Source organism: Triticum dicoccoides, chromosome 5B (assembly GCF_002162155.2).
Source record: "Triticum dicoccoides isolate Atlit2015 ecotype Zavitan chromosome 5B, WEW_v2.0, whole genome shotgun sequence".
NCBI classification, from domain to species: Eukaryota; Viridiplantae; Streptophyta; class Magnoliopsida; order Poales; family Poaceae; genus Triticum; species Triticum dicoccoides.
In genome coordinates this window covers 391,736,140-391,754,933 of record NC_041389.1, presented here as the reverse complement: position 1 = coordinate 391,754,933, position 18,794 = coordinate 391,736,140, and the positions used below count along the sequence as shown (strand labels likewise).

Below are 18,794 nucleotides of genomic sequence, written 5' to 3'. Positions count from 1 at the left end.
CCATTCGGTTTTGTATTATAAAAAGTGTTAATGTGAGAAACTTCAAAAATATCTTGTTTAATAAGTTCTGCTTGTTCTGTGTATAGTATTTATTGAGCTAAAAATGGTATGGTTCATACATTCTCGTCGATCTCGTCGTAATCGTCCTTGTTGTTGTGAGTTTCTTGATGCAAGTTTTGTGGTCAGTCCAGATGAGAGAGGGTGATCTGTTCAAAATGTAATTATGTGACATTGACATTCAAGTTCTACAACTGATCCGTACGAACAAAAACGATGATCCGTTCTACAAAGGAAAAATGGTTTAATTAAAAATATTGATTAGTACAAGTTAAAAACGATGGTCCGTTAGGAATAAAAGAAATGACAAAAATTCAATTGTAAAAGTTCAAGCAAAAAGAAACCCATGCAATTCAAATAGTAAAAGTACAGGTCGTAAAATAAGAGAAGTCCAGAACATCGTTGTAAAAAAATGTTTAGTTTAAAAAATAAGTAAACCATTTTCTTTTTGAAAAAAATATCATTCAGTTCGATGATGCGAACCATACAAGTACAGGGGCGATGATACAGTAAACCATTGAAAACTTACGAGCCAAAATATTATCCAAAAACAGAGCGAAGTCCAGTTAGTGAAAACACGCTTAGTACAAACCCATGCAACCATCAGTACAAGTACTCTTTTTTAGAACAATTCAAAATTACTCTATAAAAAATAACTCAGTATAAACACACACATTTATCAGTATGAGTACTCTATTTTTCCGATGGGAAAACAGTAAGATCCGTCTTGCCGTATTTAAAATTACTCTTAAACGATTGCGAATTTGAGAAAATGTTCAACATGACCAAGTTTCTCTAGTACCATAAGTACCATAAATTAAAATTTAAGAATTGCCTCAGTTCTGACTCAAGGGGACAAATTTGCAAAAAAAATCATAGCAGTAAAGGTTCGAAGGAAAAAAACAACTTAACAAATGGAAAAAATGACAATGGATTTATATTATATTAATCACCGGTGTGCTCTTGTTTGTCAGTTCATGTGTGCTCTTGTTATAAGGTCGTGTGCCAACTTGTTATCAATTCTCTGTGTGTGTGAGTTGGTAAACCAAGTGTAGCTGCTGCAGAAAAAAGACATGGGATGTGCTGCCCTCAGTTCTCTCTCGACAAATCCAGAAGTGCAGGTTCTCTGGTGCGCCAAGTATTGCCGGCGGCGATGCTTGCATCATGACCCATTGAGGAGATGCAATTTTCCTGGTTTTCACAAACAACATGGATTTTAGTTCAACTACAGAAACCACGCAGGTTCAGTGATGATGATACCATAAGTTCGGACAAGAAAACAAAAAAAAATTAAAACAGAAAATTTTAAATTCTACAAGATCAAGTGCTCATCCACACACGACAATTCACGTTGGTAAAAGTTTAAAATGGTAAAAAGTTCAAGTTGCAAAACATGAGAAATCTAGAACATTCGTTGCAAAAAAAATTGACTTAAGAAAAAAGGAACATGCAAAAAAAATGGTAGAAAAATAACATTCAGTTCAACAATAAAAACCATGCAAGTTCGGAGCTAGGATACAGTAAACCGTTGAAAACTTACGAGAAAAATATTACCCAAAAAATAGAGCAAAGTCTAGTTAGTGAAAACACGGTTAATACAAACCCATGCAAGCATCAGTACAAGTACCCTTTTTTGGAACCATTCAAAATTACTCTACAAAAAATAGCTCAGTACAAACATACATATATATCAGTACGACTACTCTGTTTTTCACACGAGAAAACAGCAGGATCCGTCATGCCGTATTCAAAATTACTCTTAAATGGTTGCGAAGTAGAGAAAACGTTCAACATGACTAACTTTCGCATTTTTGATAGCTATCCAACGGTATATTATTTGCCATATTTCGATAAACTTTTTAAAAAAATCGCGTTTAAAATCAAATTTGACCGTATTCGAATTTGTTTTTAAACCACAAGGAATTAGAAAAACATTTCTATACGAAAAAGTTGCGCATTATACATAGCTTTCCAACGCCGTATCATTTGCGTCAATCTGACAAACCGTTTGCAAAAACTCACGAAAATACATTTCGCCCAGAATTTCACCGTTTTTCAAATTACTTTTAAATCATATAGAATTATAAAAACAATACATATATGGAAGATGCGGATTTTCACCAGCTTTCCAATGCCATCTTATTTGCTCAATTTCGACAAACCGTTTAAAAATTGAGTCCAAAATACGATTCACGTTTTTGGTTTTGAAAAAAAACGATTTTTTCAAAACTGCTCTTACACCGTGATGATTTTGCAAAAAATTCCTATATATTTGTAATGTAGATGTCAAGAGCTTTCCAATGATATTTTTCATGCTCCATTCCGACGAAAAAATTACAAAAAGTTTTTGAACTAAAGAAGACGATTTGTTAAACACAACTGAAAGTATGAGTTCAACCGCTTTGAAAACATCAGTACAACCACCTGAAACCATCAGTTCAAAAAGGGTAACAGAATAATATTCTGTTACGCGTAACAGAATAGCCCAGATATATATATATATATATATATATATATATATATATATATATATATATATATATAGACGGTCTATTCTGCTAATATTAGCAGAATAACTATTCTGCACACCACTTCGGCACTGCACGCTCAACAGAAGCGCACTGCATCATTTTGACGACGAGCACTGCAATAGAGACTAGTGAACTTCGCGTCAAAAAAAATTGCATGCAGTGTTTTTTTGGTACTGTTTTCGTTCTAGTTTTTTAACCGTTTATCGGAACGAGGTGTAAAATATACCGTTGGAAAGCTATGGATTAGGCGCAACTTCACCATGTTGATCACATTTCGAGATTCCTTGCGGTTTAAGAGCAGTTTCAAAAACGGCGCGGCGGACGATGAGTGGCAGTGAGCGTTTTTTCGCGTTTTTTTCTAAACCACTTGTCGGAATGAAGCAAATGATACACCGTTGGATAGATATCGTCGAGGCGCATCTTTTTCATATATAAATCTTTCTCTAATTCGTTACGGTTTAAGAGCAGTTTCAAATTTACTAAATCGCGGAATTCTGCTTTTCAAGTTTTTAAAAAATTTTGGTACTATTTTTGCTCCAGTTTTTGAACCGTTTGTCGAAACGAGGTGTGTGATACGCCGTTGGAAAGCTACGAACGAGGCGCAACTTTCATATGTTGAAATAATTTTGAGATTTCTTACGGTTTTAAGTTAATTTTGAAAATCGTGCGGTGGACGACGAGTGGCAGCGGCCATTTTTCGCGAAATTTTTGCAAATCGCTGGTCGGAATAATTCAAACAATACGCTGTTAGAAAGATATCGACGGTACGCAACTCTTTCTTGTAGAACACGCTCTCTAATTCTTTACGGTTTAAGAGGAATTTTGAATTTACCGAAATGCGGACACTCTGTTTTTCGCGATACCCAAATCAACGTGCGTATTTCATCTGACTGAAAACCGCACTGCATCGGACGAAAAACCGCACTGCATCAGACGGGTAAGAGAACTGCATGGTTTCTTTTATTCAAACATAATTTTTTTCAAGGACGAGAAAGTAGAATGCACTTCACAACAGTAGTGAGTGAACGGCAACACTATCAAGAAGTGAACCTCGTTACTTTTTTTATTTTGCCTTTTTTGCGTTTTTACTTTGGGTCCAAGTGAACCACAACACTCTTGAAAATGAGCCACAATCATTCTCAAACTTGAACCGCACCACTCTATTCAAACACATTTTTTTAAAATGAAGTGTACTTCAAAGTCCTTCGGAGTGGACTTTTTTAAAGATCGGAGTGCACTGCATTTTTTTTCTTTTTTCTCTCTAGAGTTTTGGTTTTCCCATAGTGCACTGCATATATATTTTTGGGTTAATAATGAAATATGCACTGCGGGGACGAGGCGAGTGGACTGCATCAGGGCAACCATGAACCTCATTGCTTTTTTGTTTTGCGAAGTGCACCGCCATGGTTTTCTTAATAAACTGCATCCATGTCCATACAAATTTGCCAATGCTTTTGCTGCAAATCCTGGGTGCAATCGAACCACGTCTAAATAAGGAGTGATTTTTTATCATTTTTTTCCTTTTCTCTCTTTTTTTCACAGAGCGAACCACAGAGCTATTTACAATGAACTGCATTCATCATAAAAAAGAATACAAACATTCCACTGCAAATTTATACTACATAGCAAGCACCACAAACTACGCCTAACACTAGTCAACTGCACTACGCCAAGCAAGATGTGCTGCTTGTTGTACATATATAAGAACGAAAGCTAGTACTGAACATAATTGCATTGTCACTTCTTTTGTACTATCACTGAAACAGATAGTAAAATTTCTATTCAGATCATCTACAGTCAGATAGCAAAAAAAAATTGTACTGTGTAAGCCAGTACTGAAGATAGCAAATTTTCCTTCAGTTGGTCTATAGTCAAATAGCAAATTAGATAGCAAAAAAATTGTACTTTGTAAGCCAGCACTGAACGAAATGAAATTGCTTAAAAACACCTAGTATTGGACAAAATGAGTTGCTTACAAACAAGCAGTAACATAGAAGTTTTTGAACTCCAGAAACATTTCTAAATTATTCAATTTTCTGAACATACAAATATGTCTGGACATACTGGCACATCTTTCTCAATAGACTGATACATCTCTCTAAATCTTTCCAATTTCATATGAATTTCTTCTACTTCTGTCGCGTGCCCATCTCCACATCTATAGCCTTGTTCATGCGAGCTTCAACTTGGATTCGAGATTCCTCCAACTGTTTCTTCTCTGTTTTCAGACAATACATAGTATCACGCAATTTACTGAGCAGGGAATTCAGAAATGAAGTATTTGGATCATCATGCCACTCAAAGAACCTGCACTCCACACCCTGACATTGCATTGAACTCAGCAAACATTGCATTAAACCTGCAGTCCACAAACTATGCCGGAGATCAAGGTGTTGCTGTCGTCGTCGCTGGTGCGCCCACGACCTGCACCAACATGAGCACGGAACTACATGTCCACTGTGGCTGGACTGCACCACAAACACCCAGACTGAGCTCAAGGTGAGGCGTCTCGAAACATAGGTAGTTGTCGTCGGGATGAGAGGTGGTGGTAGCTCGGACTAGTAGCAGCCCCGTCAGGCGCGCGCCCATGAGCGACAAAAGAGCAGCTCGTCTGTTGTGTAGAGAGGTTAGGGAAGGGAGGGAATCCCCGGTGGCAGTGGATGAACCACACGAGGGCGCCGGGCGCACTGCTCATGGGATCCGGCTGCACTGCACGTCTAAAATCCAAAAAGAAGATGAAAAAGGCCCTTATGAACTGCATGGGGGTCGTCGGCAACACTGACCTTCATCACCATGGAATCCCAAGCAAGATGGTAGTTGGCAGAAGGTCGCCACCACTATCTCTACTGCGCTTGAGCGCCACGACGGTGAAGATAGGGGGAAGAGCACCCGCGGGATCAGAGTGGCAGTAGTGCCCGAGGCAGGGGACAACGAGAGAGATCCAGGAAGGGGAATCCACGATGAGGAGCTCTCTAGGGGGCGTGGCTTGGCATTGGGGCGGCCGCCCCCGAGGGGCCTTGGATCTGTGCATCGGGCGGCCCTGGACGTGGTCAGCGAAGGCAGGAATCGACGAATCCTGCGGATCGGCATGTGGCGTTGTTGTACATGGGCGGCCGCGCATCAATGGGATCCGAACGTGGGCAGCCAGCACTCCTCGACCTCATCAGCTCAGATCCAGGAGGTTGGGCGCGAGCACCGTGGCCTGTGGCCAGGAGGGTGAACGCAGGCGGCGGCCGGAGGCCAGGAGACTGGGCGCAGGCGGCGACGCGGTCGAGGGTCAGGAGGCTGGGCGCAGGCGGCGATGCGCGCAGGGGCAAGAAGGTTGGGAGCGGGCGGTGGCTTTGCCGGGCGCCGGCAGGGAAGGGAGGTGGCGGAGGGCGGCGTTGGGGAGGGAGGAGGCGTCCGACGGCTTGAGGAGAGGAGGCGGGTTGTGGTTGGGCACGCCGTCGTCGGTGGCCTGTGGGCACGGCGAGAGAGTGGATCGGGCTGTGAGAAGAGAGATGGGTAGGTGGGCTGGAGGTGGGAAGGGGAGAGAGAATGGCTGGGCCGGTGGGTGTGGGTTCTTTTTAGTCTCGGTGATGCTTTGTTTTGGTATGGAGGTGTTAGCAGAATAAGCAGGTTTGGTGTGCAGAATAACACTCTTAAGGGTGTTATCATAATAGACCCACACACATATATATATATACACACACACACACACATACATAAACACTATTCTGATCACGGGATCAGAATAATATTCTGATCACAACATGAACTTTTCGAGTAACGCGTCTGACCTTCCCCGAGTACTAGGTTGCACTTCAGCTAAAATGTGTCCAAATGAGGCTTGCGATATATCGTTGGAAAGCTGTAGACACCAATATCATGACCCAAATTAATTTTTTGGCAAAATGTAAGCGGTTTAAGAGCAGTTTTAAAAACCATTTTTTCTTCATACAAAAAACGTGAATCGTATTTTCGATCGCATTTCTAAACTGTTTATCGGAATGAGGTAAATAATATAGCATTGGAAATCTGCTACAAAACCGCTCCTTCGACATGTTGAAAGTTTTCTCTAATTCCCTATGGATAAAGAGTAATTTTGAAAATAGTAAAATTTCGTAAACCGAACAGTCGAGTTCGTATTTTCAATTTAACTTATAAGCGGCTAATCCATTTGAGGCAAATGATATGGCATTGGAAAGCTTGTGAAAATGCGCTAATTTTTCATGTTAAAATTGTTTTCTAATTTAGAATGGTTGAAAAGTAATTCAGAAAACGGTACAAGTTCCACCGAGTTCGTATTTTCGAGCTAATTTTTTAACTGTACGTTCGAATGCAACAAATGATACGGCGTTGGAAAGCTTGGGCAAATGCGAAACTTTTTCGTATATATTATTTTTCCTAATTCCTTACAGTTTTAAGTCAAATTGGAAAATGGCTAAAAACATATTTTTGGCATAATTTCTACATACTTTATCGGAATGGGGCAAATAATATACCCTGAAAAGCTACGGAAAATGTAAAACTTTTTCATGTTGATGGTTTTCTCTGATTCTTAGCCGTTTTCAAGTAATTTCGAAAATGGCGAGATCATTCGTTCTGCCTTTATCGCGAAATTGATTCTTCGAAAATGCACCGCGTGAAGAATCTGAACTTCTCGGCACGTGTACTTGAACTTCACTCTGTTTTTCACGTGCTTTTTTTTGCTCGTATATCTCTATCCACTGCTCGTAGCTCTCCATCCGCTCACCGGAATTGAGCAAGTGATATACCGATGGAAAGCTGTTGTAAACACGCAACTTTCCGTGTTGATCATTTTTTCATACTCGCAACGATTTTAAAAGTTTTTCATCTGAAATTCATTCAGCGTAGTAGTTGAACTTCATGCTGTTTTCACATTGAACTTCTGTGACGTATTTTTGTTTGTACACGCGCCTGAACTTCCCTCTGTACGAACCCGACCTTCGGGCTATCTTTGCAACCGTGGCTTCCCCCACAAATTATTCTCATTAGTAGTGTTCTATATGATGTTAGTGTAATCTAGAAATGTTTTTTAGCAACTAAATACCGGTTTTAAATAGAAATCTCACTCGGTGACGGATTTTGCTCTCGGGTCGTGATGAAATTGCGTTTTTTTGCAATTTTACTGCCTGGGTTGTTCGACCTGAACTTCCCCTAGTGCTAGGTTGAACTTCTATCAACATTGCCCAAATGGGGCTTGCGATATACCGTTGGGAAGCTATGGACACCAGTGTCATGACCCAACTTAAAATTTTGGCAAAATGTAAGTGGTTTAAGAGCAGTTTTGAAAACCGTTTTTTCTTCATACGAAAAACGTGAATCGTATTTTCGATCGCATTTCTAAACCGTTTATCTGAATGAGGCAAATAATATGGCATTGTAAAGCTGCTGTAAAACCGCTCCTTCCACATGCTGAAAGTTTTTTCTAATTCTCTATGGTTAAAGAGTAATGTGGAAAATTGTAAAATTTCGAAAACTAAACAACCGAGTTCGTATTTTCGTTGCCATTTCTAAACGCCTAATCCAACTGAGACAAATGATATGGCGTTCGAAAGCTTATGAAAATGCGCTTTTTATCATGTTGAAAGTTTTTTTTAATTTTGAATGGTTTAAGGGTAATTTAGAAAACGGTACAAGTTCTACCAAGTTTGTATTTTCGATATTTTTTTAATCATACGTCCGAATGTAGCAAATGATATGGTGTTGGAAAGCCTGAACAAATGCAAAACATTTTGGTATATTGTTTCTCCAAATTCATTACGGTTTTACGTTGATTTTTAAAATGACTAAAATCGTATTTACGCCGTAATTTCTACAAACTTCATCGGAACGGGGCAAATAATATACTGTTGAAAAGCTACAAAAAATGCGAAAGTTTTTCATGTTGATTGTTTTCTCTGAATCCCAGTCATTTTCAAGTAATTTCAGAAACGGCGAGATCACTTGTTCTGCCTTTGTCGCGAAACAGATTCGTCGAAAATGCATCGCGTGAAGTACTTGAACTTCTGTGGCAGTTATGCCTGAACTTCACTCTGTTTTTCACATGCTTTTTTTGCTCGTAGCTCTTCATTCACTCATTGGAATTAAGCAAGTGATATACCGATGGAAAGCTGTTATAAACATGCAACTTTTCCGTGTTGATCATTTTTTCATACTCGCCATGGTTTTAAAAGTTTTTCTTGTGAAATTCATTCAGTGTAGTAGTTGAACTTCCTGCTGTTTTCACATTGGACTTCTGTGACATATTTTTGTTTGTAATTTTCCCATCCATTTTCGTCAGTGTTACACAAATGATATTCTTTTTATACAAACCTCTCTCACAATATTTTCTTAACTTTCTCCGACCGAGGATTTCAACTTACACAAATGATATTCCTGCTGTTTTGAAGTAAAATAGAAAATGACGAGATCATGATTTCTGCCTTCACTATGAATGGAAATGCATTGCATGAAGTAATTGAACTTCTCGGGCATGTCTGTTTGAACTTCACTCTAATTTTTGACGTGCTGTTTTTTGACGTGCTGTTTTTTGACGTGATGTTTTTTACACTGCGTGAAGTAGTTGAACTTCTTGGGCATGTCTGTTTGAACTTCACTTTGTTTCACTTTAATGTATTTTTTATATGAAATACACACCATGTAGTACATGAACTTCCGGTTGTTATCACTTTGAAATTCTCTCTGGTTTGAGAGAATTATTTTGAAACACAAAAAACAACATATTTTTTATGTATTTTGGACATCTAAATGTTGTGGAACGTAGCAGAAATTCAAAATTTTCCTACGTGTCACCAAGATCTATCTATGGAGAGACTAGCAACGAGGGGAAGGAGAGTGCATCTACATACCCTTGTAGATCGCTAAGCGGAAGCGTTCAAGTGAACGGGGTTGATGGAGTCGTACTCGTCGTGATTCAGATCACCGATGATCCTAGTGCCGAACGGACGGCACCTCCGCGTTCAACACACGTACAACTCGACGATGTCTCCCACGCCTTGATCCAGCAAGGAGAGAGGGAGAGGTTGAGGAAGACTCCATCCAGCAGCAGCACAACGGCGTGGTGGTGATGGAGGAGCGTGGCAATCCTGCAGGGCTTCGCCAAGCACCTACGGGAGAGGAGGAGGTGTCACGGGAGGGAGGGAGGCGCCAAGGGCTCAGGTATGGATGCCCTCCCTCCCCTCCACTATATATAGGGGCAGGGGAGAGGGGGGAGGCGCAGCCTTGCCCCTTTCTCCAAGGAAGGGGTGCGGCTAAGAGGGGGGAAGGAGTCCATCCTCCCCAAGGCACCTCGGAGGTGCCTTCCCCCTTTAGGACTCTCCCCTTTTTCCTATATCTTGGCGCATGGGCCTCTTGGGGCTGGTGCCCTTGGCCCACCCCTACAGCCCATGTGGCCCCCCGGGGCAGGTGGCCCCACCCGGTGGGCCCCCGGGACCCTTCCGGTGGTCCCGGTACAATACCGATGACCCCGAAACTTGTCCCGATGGCCGAAACAGGACTTCCTATATATAAATCTTTACCTCCGGACCATTCCGGAACTCCTCGTGACGTCCGGGATCTCATCCGGGACTCCGAACAACATTCGGTAACCACATACAAACTTCCTTTATAACCCTAGCGTCATCGAACCTTAAGTGTGTAGACCCTACGGGTTCGGGAGACATGTAGTCATGACCGAGATGTTCTCCGGTCAATAACCAACAGCGGGATCTGGATACCCATGTTGGCTCCCACATGTTCCACGATGATCTCATCAGATGAACCACGATGTCAAGGACTCAATCAATCCCGTATACAATTCCCTTTGTCTAGCGGTATGGTACTTGCCCGAGATTCGATCGTCGGTATACCGATACCTTGTTCAATCTCGTTACCGGCAAGTCTCTTTACTCGTTCCGTAACACATCATCCCGTGATCAACCCCTTGGTCACATTGTGCACATTATGATGATGTCCTACCGAGTGGGCCCAGAGATACCTCTCCGTTTACACGGAGTGACAAAATCCCAATCTCGATTCGTGCCAACCCAACAGACACTTTCAGAGATACCCGTAGTGTACCTTTATAGCCACCCAGTTACGTTGTGACGTTTGGCACACCCAAAGCACTCCTACGGTATCCGGGAGTTGCACAATCTCATGGTCTAAGGAAATGATACTTGACAATAGAAAAGCTTTAGCATACGAACTACATGATCTTGTGCTAGGCTTAGGATTGGGTCTTGTCCATCACATCATTCTCCTAATGATGTGATCCCGTTATCAACGACATCCAATGTCCATGGTCAGGAAACCGTAACCATCTATTGATTAACGAGCTAGTCAACTAGAGGCTTACTAGGGACATGGTGTTGTCTATGTATCCACACATGTATCTGAGTTTCCTATCAATACAATTCTAGCATGGATAATAAACGATTATCATGAACAAGGAAATATAATAATAATCAATTTATTATTGCCTCTAGGGCATATTTCCAACAGTCTCCCACTTGCACTAGAGTCAATAATCTAGTTCACATCGATATGTGATTAACACTCAAGGTCACATCCCCGTGTGACTAACACCCAAAGAGTTTACTAGAGTCAATAATCTAGTTCACATTTACCATGTGATTAACACTCGATGAGTTCTGGGTTTGATCATGTTATGCTTGTGAGAGAGGTTATAGTCAACGGGTCTGAACCTTTCAGATCCGTGTGTGCTTTACAAATCTCTATGTCATCTCCTAGATGCAGCTACCACGTTCTATTTGGAGCTATTCCAAATAACTGTTCTACTTGGAGCTATTCTAAATTGTTGCTCCATTATACGTATCCGGTATCTCTACTCAGAGCTATCCGGATAGGTGTTAAGCTTGCATCGACGTAACCCTTTACGACGAACTCTTTTACCACCTCCATAATTGAGAGAATTCCTTAGTCCACTAGTTACTAAGGATAACTTTGACCGCTGTCCTGCGATCCATTCTTGGATCACTCTTGTACCCCTTGACTGACTCATGGTAAAGCACACTTCAGGTGCGGTACACAGCATAGCATACTGTAGAGCCTATGTCTTAAGCATAGGGGACGACCTTCGTTCCTTTCTCTCTATTCTGCCATGGTCGAGCTTTAAGTCTTAACTTCATACCTTACAACTCAGGCAAGAACTCCTTCTTTGACTGATCCATCTTGAACACCTTCAAGATCACGTCAAGGCATGTGCTCATTTGAAAGTACTATTAAGCGTTTTGATCTATCCTTATAGATCTTGATGCTCAATGTTCAAGTAGCTTAATCCAGGTTTTCCATTGAAAACACTTTCCAAATAACCCTATATGCTTTCCAGAAATTCTACGTCATTTCTGATCATTAATATGTCAACAACATATACTCATCAGAAATTCTATAGTGCTCCCACTCACTTCTTTGGAAATACAAGTTTCTCATAAACTTTGTATACACCCAAAATCTTTGATCATCATCAAAGCATACATTCCAACTCCGAGATGATCACTCCAGTCCTCAGAAGGATTGCTGGAGCTTTGCATACTTATTAGCATATTTCAGGATAGACAAAACCTTCCGGTTGTATCACATACAACCTTTCCTCAAAAATCGTCGAGGAAACAATGTTTTGACATCCTATCTGCAAGATTTCATAAATAATGCAGTAATTGCTAATATAATTCCAACAGACTCTTAGCATCGCTACGAGTGAGAAAGTCTCTTCGTAGTCAACTCCTTGAACTTGTTGAAAACACAAGTCGAGCTTTCTCAATGGTGACACTTACCATCATTGTCTGTCTTCCTTTCAAAATCCATATGTACCTAACAGCCTTACGACCATCAAGTAGTTCTTCCAAAGTCTACACTTTGTTTTCATACATGGATCCTCTCTCGGGTTTTATGGCCTTGAGCCATTTATCGGAATCCGGGCCCACCATCGCTTCTCCATAGCTCGTAGGTTCATTGTTGTCTAGCAACATGACTTCCAAGACAGGATTACTGTACCACTCTGAAGTAGTACGTATCCTTGTCACCCTACGAGGTTTGGGAGTGACTCGATCCGAAGTTTCATGATCACTATCATAAGCTTCCACTTCAGTTGGTGTACATGCCACAGGAACAACTTCCTGTGCCCTGCTACACACTTGTTGAAGTGACGGTTCAATAACCTCATCAAGTCTCCACCATCCTCCCACTCAACTTTTCGAGAGAAACCTTTCCTCGAAAAAGGACCCGATTCAAGAAACAATCCCTATTGCTTTCGGATCTGAATTAGGAGGTATACTCAACTGTTTTTGGGTGTCCTATGAAGATGCATTTTATCTGCTTTGGGTTCGAGCTTATCAACCTGAAACCTTTTCACATAAGCGTCGCAGCCCCAAACTTTCAAGAAACGGCAACTTAGGTTTCTCCAAACCATAGTTCATACGGTGTCGTCTCAACGAAATTATGTGGTGCCCTATTTAAAGTGAATGTGGTTGTCTCTAATGCCTAACCCATAAACTATCGTGGTAATTCGATAAGAGACATCATGGTATGCATCATATCCAATAAGGTGCAGTTATGATGTTCGGACACACCATCACACTATGGTGTTCCAGGCTGTATTAGTTGTGAAACAATTTCCACAATGTCTTAATTCTGTGCCAAACTCGTAATTCAGATATTCATCTCTATGATCATATCATAGATCTTTTATCCTCTTGTCACGACGATCTTTCAACTTCACACTGAAATTACTTGAACCTTTCAATAATTCAGACTCGTGATTCATCAAGTAAATATACTCAACATCTACTCGAATCATCTGTGAAGTAAGAACATAACGATATTCACTGCATGCCTCAGCACTCATTGGACTGCACACATCAAAATGTGTTGCTTCCAACAAGTTGCTATCTTGTTCCATCTTACTGAAAACGAGGCTTTTCAGTCATCTTGCCCATGTGGTATGATTTGCATGTCCCAAGTGATTCAAAATCAAGTGAGTCAAAACGGTCCATTTGCATGGAGTTTCTTCATGCATATACACCAATAGACATGGTTCGCATGTCTCAAACTTTTCAAAAACGAGTGAGCCCAAAGATCCATCAATATGGAGCTTCTTCATGCGTTTTATACCGATATGACTTATGTGGCAGTGCCACAAGTAGGTGGTACTATCATTACTATCTTTTGGCATGAACATGTGTATCACTACGATCGAGATTTAATAAACCATTCATTTTAGGTGTAAGACCATTGAAGGTATTATTCAAATAAACAGAGTAACCATTATTCTCCTTAAATGAATAACCGTATTGCGATAGACATAATCCAATCATGTCTATGCTCAACGCAAACACCAAATAACAATTATTTAGGTTTAACACCAATCTCTTTGGTAGAGGGAGCGTGCGATGCTTGATCATATCAAGCTTGGAAAAACTTCCAACACATATCGTCAGCTCACCTTTAGCTAGTCTCCGTTTATTCCGTAGCCTTTTGTTTCGAGTTACTAACACTTAGCAACCGAACCGGTATCTAATACCCTGGTGCTACTAGGAGTACTAGCAAAGTACACATTAACACAATGTATATCCAATATACTTCTATCGACCTTGCCAACCTTCTTATCTACCAAGTATCTAGGGTAATTCTGCTCTAGTGGTTGTTCCCTTTATTACAGAAGCACTTAGTCTCGGGTTTGGGTTTTACCTTGGGTTTCTTCACTAGAGCAGCAGCTGATTTGCCGTTTCATGAAGTATCCCTTCTTGCCCTTGCCCTTCTTGAAACTAGTGGTTTCACCAACCATCAACAATTGATGCTCCTTCTTGATTTCTACTTTCGCGGTGTCAAACATCGCGAATACCTCAAGGATCATCATATCTATCCCTGATATGTTATAGTTCATCACGAAGCTCTAACAGCTTGGTGGCAATGACTTTGGAGAACCATCACTGTCTTATCTGGAAGATCAACTCCCACTCGATTCAAATGATTGTTGTACTCAGACAATCTGAGCGCAAGCTCAACAATTGAGCTTTTCTCCTTAGTTTGCAGGTTAAGAAAGTCATCGGAGGTCTTATACCTCTTGACATGGGCACGAGCCTGAAATCCCAATTTCAGCCCTCAAAACATCTCATATGTTTCGCGATGTTTCAAAAACGTCTTTGGTGCCTCAACTCTAAACCGTTTAACTGAACTATCACGTAGTTATCAAAACGTGTATGTCCGATGTTCGCAACATCCACAGACGACGTTTGGGGTTCAGCACACTGAGCGGTGCATTAAGGACATAAGCTTTCTATTGTCCGCATAATCGCTACTATCAACTTTCAACTATATTTTCTCTAGGAACATATCTAAACAGTAGAACTATAGCGTGAGCTACGACATAATTTGCAAAAACCTTTTGACTATGTTCAGGATAATTAAGTTCATCTTATGAACTCCCACTCAGATAGACATCCCTCTAGTCATCTAAGTGATTACATGATCCGAGTCAAACTAGGCCGTGTCCGATCATCACGTGAGACGGACTAGTCATCATCGGTGAACATCTTCATGTTGATCGTATCTTCTATACGACTCATGTTCGACCTTTCGGTCTCCGTGTTCCGAGGCCATGTCTGTACATGCTAGGCTCGTCAAGTTAACCCTAAGTGTTTTGCATGTGTTCCGAGGCCATGTCTGTACATGCTAGGCTCGTCAACAACCGTTGTATTTGAACGTCTGAATAAAACACCCGATCATCACGTGATGTTTTGAAACAGCGAACTGTCGCAACGGTGCACAGTTGGGGGAGAACACTTCTTGAAATTGTTGTAAGGGATCATCTTATTTACTACCATCGTTCTAAGCAAATAAGATGTATAAACATGATAAACATCACATGCAATCAAATAGTGACATGATATGGCCATCATCACTTTGCTCCTTTTGATCTCCATCTTCGGGGCTCCATGATCATCATCGTCACCGGCATGACACCATGATCTCCATCATCATGATCTCCATCATCGTGTCTTCATGAAGTTGCCTCGCCAACTATTACTTCTACTACTATGGCTAACGGTTAGCAATAAAGTAAAGTAATTACATGACGTTTAAGTTGACACGCAGGTCACAAATAAATAAAGACAACTCCTATGGCTCCTGCCGGTTGTCATACTCATCGACATGCAAGTCGTGATTCCTATTACAAGAACATGATCAATCTCATACATCACATATATCATTCATCACATCCTTTTGGCCATATCACATCACATAGCATACCCTGCAAAAACAAGTTAGACGTCCTCTAATTGTTGTTTGCATGTTTTACGTGGCTGCTATGGGTTTCTAGCAAGAACGTTTCTTACCTATGCATGAACCACAACGTGATATGCCAATTGCTATTTACCCTTCATAAGGACCCTTTTCATCGAATCCGATCCGACTAAAGTGGGAGAGACAGACACCCGCCAGCCACCTTATGCAACTAGTGCATGTTTGTCGGTGGAACCGGTCTCACGTAAGCGTACGTGTAAGGTTGGTCCGGGCCGCTTCATCCCACGATGCCGCCGAATCAAGATAAGACTAGTAACGGCAAGCATATTGAACAATATCGACGCCCACAACTACTTTGTGTTCTACTCGTGCAAAGAATCTACGCAATAGACCTAGCTCATGATGCCACTGTTGTGGAACGTAGCAGAAATTCAAAATTTTCCTACGTGTCACCAAGATCTATCTATGGAGAGACTAGCAACGAGGGGAAGGAGAGTGCATCTACATACCCTTGTAGATCGCTAAGCAGAAGCGTTCAAGTGAACAGGGTTGATGGAGTCGTACTCGTCGTGATTCAGATCACCGATGATCCTAGTGCCGAACGGACGGCACCTCCGCGTTCAACACACATACAGATCGACAATGTCTCCCATGCCTTGATCCAGCAAGGAAAGAGGGAGAGGTTGAGGAAGACTCCATCCAGCAGCAGCACAACGGCGTGGTGGTGATGGAGGAGCGTGGCAATCCTGCAGGGCTTCGCCAAGCACCTACGGGAGAGGAGGAGGTGTCACGGGAGGGAGGGAGGCGCCAAGGGCTCAGGTATGGATGCCCTCCCTCCCCTCCACTATATATAGGGGCAGGGGAGAGGGGGGAGGCGCAGCCTTGCCCCTTCCTCCAAGGAAGGGGTGCGGCTAAGAGGGGGGAAGGAGTCCATCCTCCCCAAGGCACCTCGGAGGTGCCTTCCCCCTTTAGGACTCTCCCCTTTTTCCTATATCTTGGCGCATGGGCCTCTTGGGGCTAGTGCCCTTGGCCCATGTAGGCCAAGGCGCACCCCCTACAGCCCATGTGGCCCCCCGGGGCAGGTGGCCCCACCCGGTGGGCCCCCGGGACCCTTCCGGTGGTCCCGGTACAATACCGATGACCCCGAAACTTGTCCCGATGGCCGAAACAGGACTTCCTATATATAAATCTTTACCTCCGGACCATTCCGGAACTCCTCGTGACGTCCGGGATCTCATCCGGGACTCCGAACAACATTCGGTAACCACATACAAACTTCCTTTATAACCCTAGCGTCATCGAACCTTAAGTGTGTAGACCCTACGGGTTCGGGAGACATGTAGTCATGACCGAGATGTTCTCCGGTCAATAACCAACAGCGGGATCTGGATACCCATGTTGGCTCCCACATGTTCCACGATGATCTCATCGGATGAACCACGATGTCAAGGACTCAACCAATCCCGTATACAATTCCCTTTGTCTAGCGGTATGGTACTTGCCCGAGATTCGATCGTCGATATACCGATACCTTGTTCAATCTCGTTACCGGCAAGTCTCTTTACTCGTTCCGTAACACATCATCCCGTGATCAACCCCTTGGTCACATTGTGCACATTATGATGATGTCCTACCGAGTGGGCCCAGAGATACCTCTCCGTTTACACGGAGTGACAAATCCCAATCTCGATTCGTGCCAACCCAATAGACACTTTCAGAGATACCCGTAGTGTACCTTTATAGCCACCCAGTTACGTTGTGACGTTTGGCACACCCAAAGCACTCCTACGGTATCCGGGAGTTGCACAATCTCATGGTCTAAGGAAATGATACTTGACATTAGAAAAGCTTTAGCATACGAACTACATGATCTTGTGCTAGGCTTAGGATTGGGTCTTGTCCATCACATCATTCTCCTAATGATGTGATCCCGTTATCAACGACATCCAATGTCCATGGTCAGGAAACCGTAACCATCTATTGATTAACGAGCTAGTCAACTAGAGGCTTACTAGGGACATGGTGTTGTCTATGTATCCACACATGTATCTGAGTTTCCTATCAATACAATTCTAGCATGGATAATAAACGATTATCATGAACAAGGAAATATAATAATAATCAATTTATTATTGCCTCTAGGGCATATTTCCAAAATAAATTGTATCTCTGTACTGCTTCCCGACGGATGATTTTTATTCTATGTGCATCTTCTAGGCAGGATGTGTTCTCCTTTCACAATAGTGTCTTTTGAACATTCTAGGCGGAAGTCGTTGAACTTCTAAATTATTAAAAAAGTATGGCCTTTCTAGTTCTCAATCAATATGTGCACTTGCGCACACCACTTTTTGAGAGAGAAAACACACTAGCGCACACACTTGTTGAGAGAGAAAAATAATAGGTGTACATCATTTTTTGGACTTCTTCGTACTTTCATCTCTCGTCAACATGCTCGTACGTTTCAAAACCAAAATCTGAACGCAAGTTAAGAACAAAAAGAGTATGAACTAGCATGTACTAGCATAAACATGAACGTTATAATGAAAAGTCCACCACCATATGAACAACATTTTTCTGGATTTTTATGCGAAAACTCTGAAATTTTTTCTTTTCCAGTTGTGTCTGAACTTCACTTCGAAAGTCTTAACAGCAAAACAAGTATTTTTGTCGGGTCCGGCAACAGATTTGAGGGGAAGAAAGGGATGACGGTGGGGGAAGGGTTCACAGGGGAGGCCATCTTATCTTCTAGATCATGGACGACAATGTGCTAGGGAGGATCTATGGCGGCGCTTGCAGGAGAAGGGAATGTATTCGATCATTTCTTACATCTTTTATGTACAAAAAGAAGAGAAAAAACCGCCCATTTTGCACAAGAACACACCGAACGCACGTGCACACACCCATTGCATGCACGAACGCCGAGCGATTCTGCCCGCCGACCATGATTCTTGTTTCTTC

The 18,794-nt window shown here is 41.9% G+C and overlaps 1 long non-coding RNA gene across 1 annotated transcript; it reads right to left on the bottom strand.

Moving 5' to 3' along the window:
- Positions 1-4,525: 4,525 nt before the first annotated feature.
- LOC119309362 lies at positions 4,526-6,109 on the bottom strand. Its single transcript, XR_005150477.1, has 2 exons — positions 5,372-6,109; positions 4,526-5,305 (listed from the first exon to the last, which is right to left on the bottom strand). It is a non-coding gene; the product is annotated as an uncharacterized LOC119309362 (long non-coding RNA).
- Between the last annotated feature and the right edge of the window lie 12,685 nt (positions 6,110-18,794).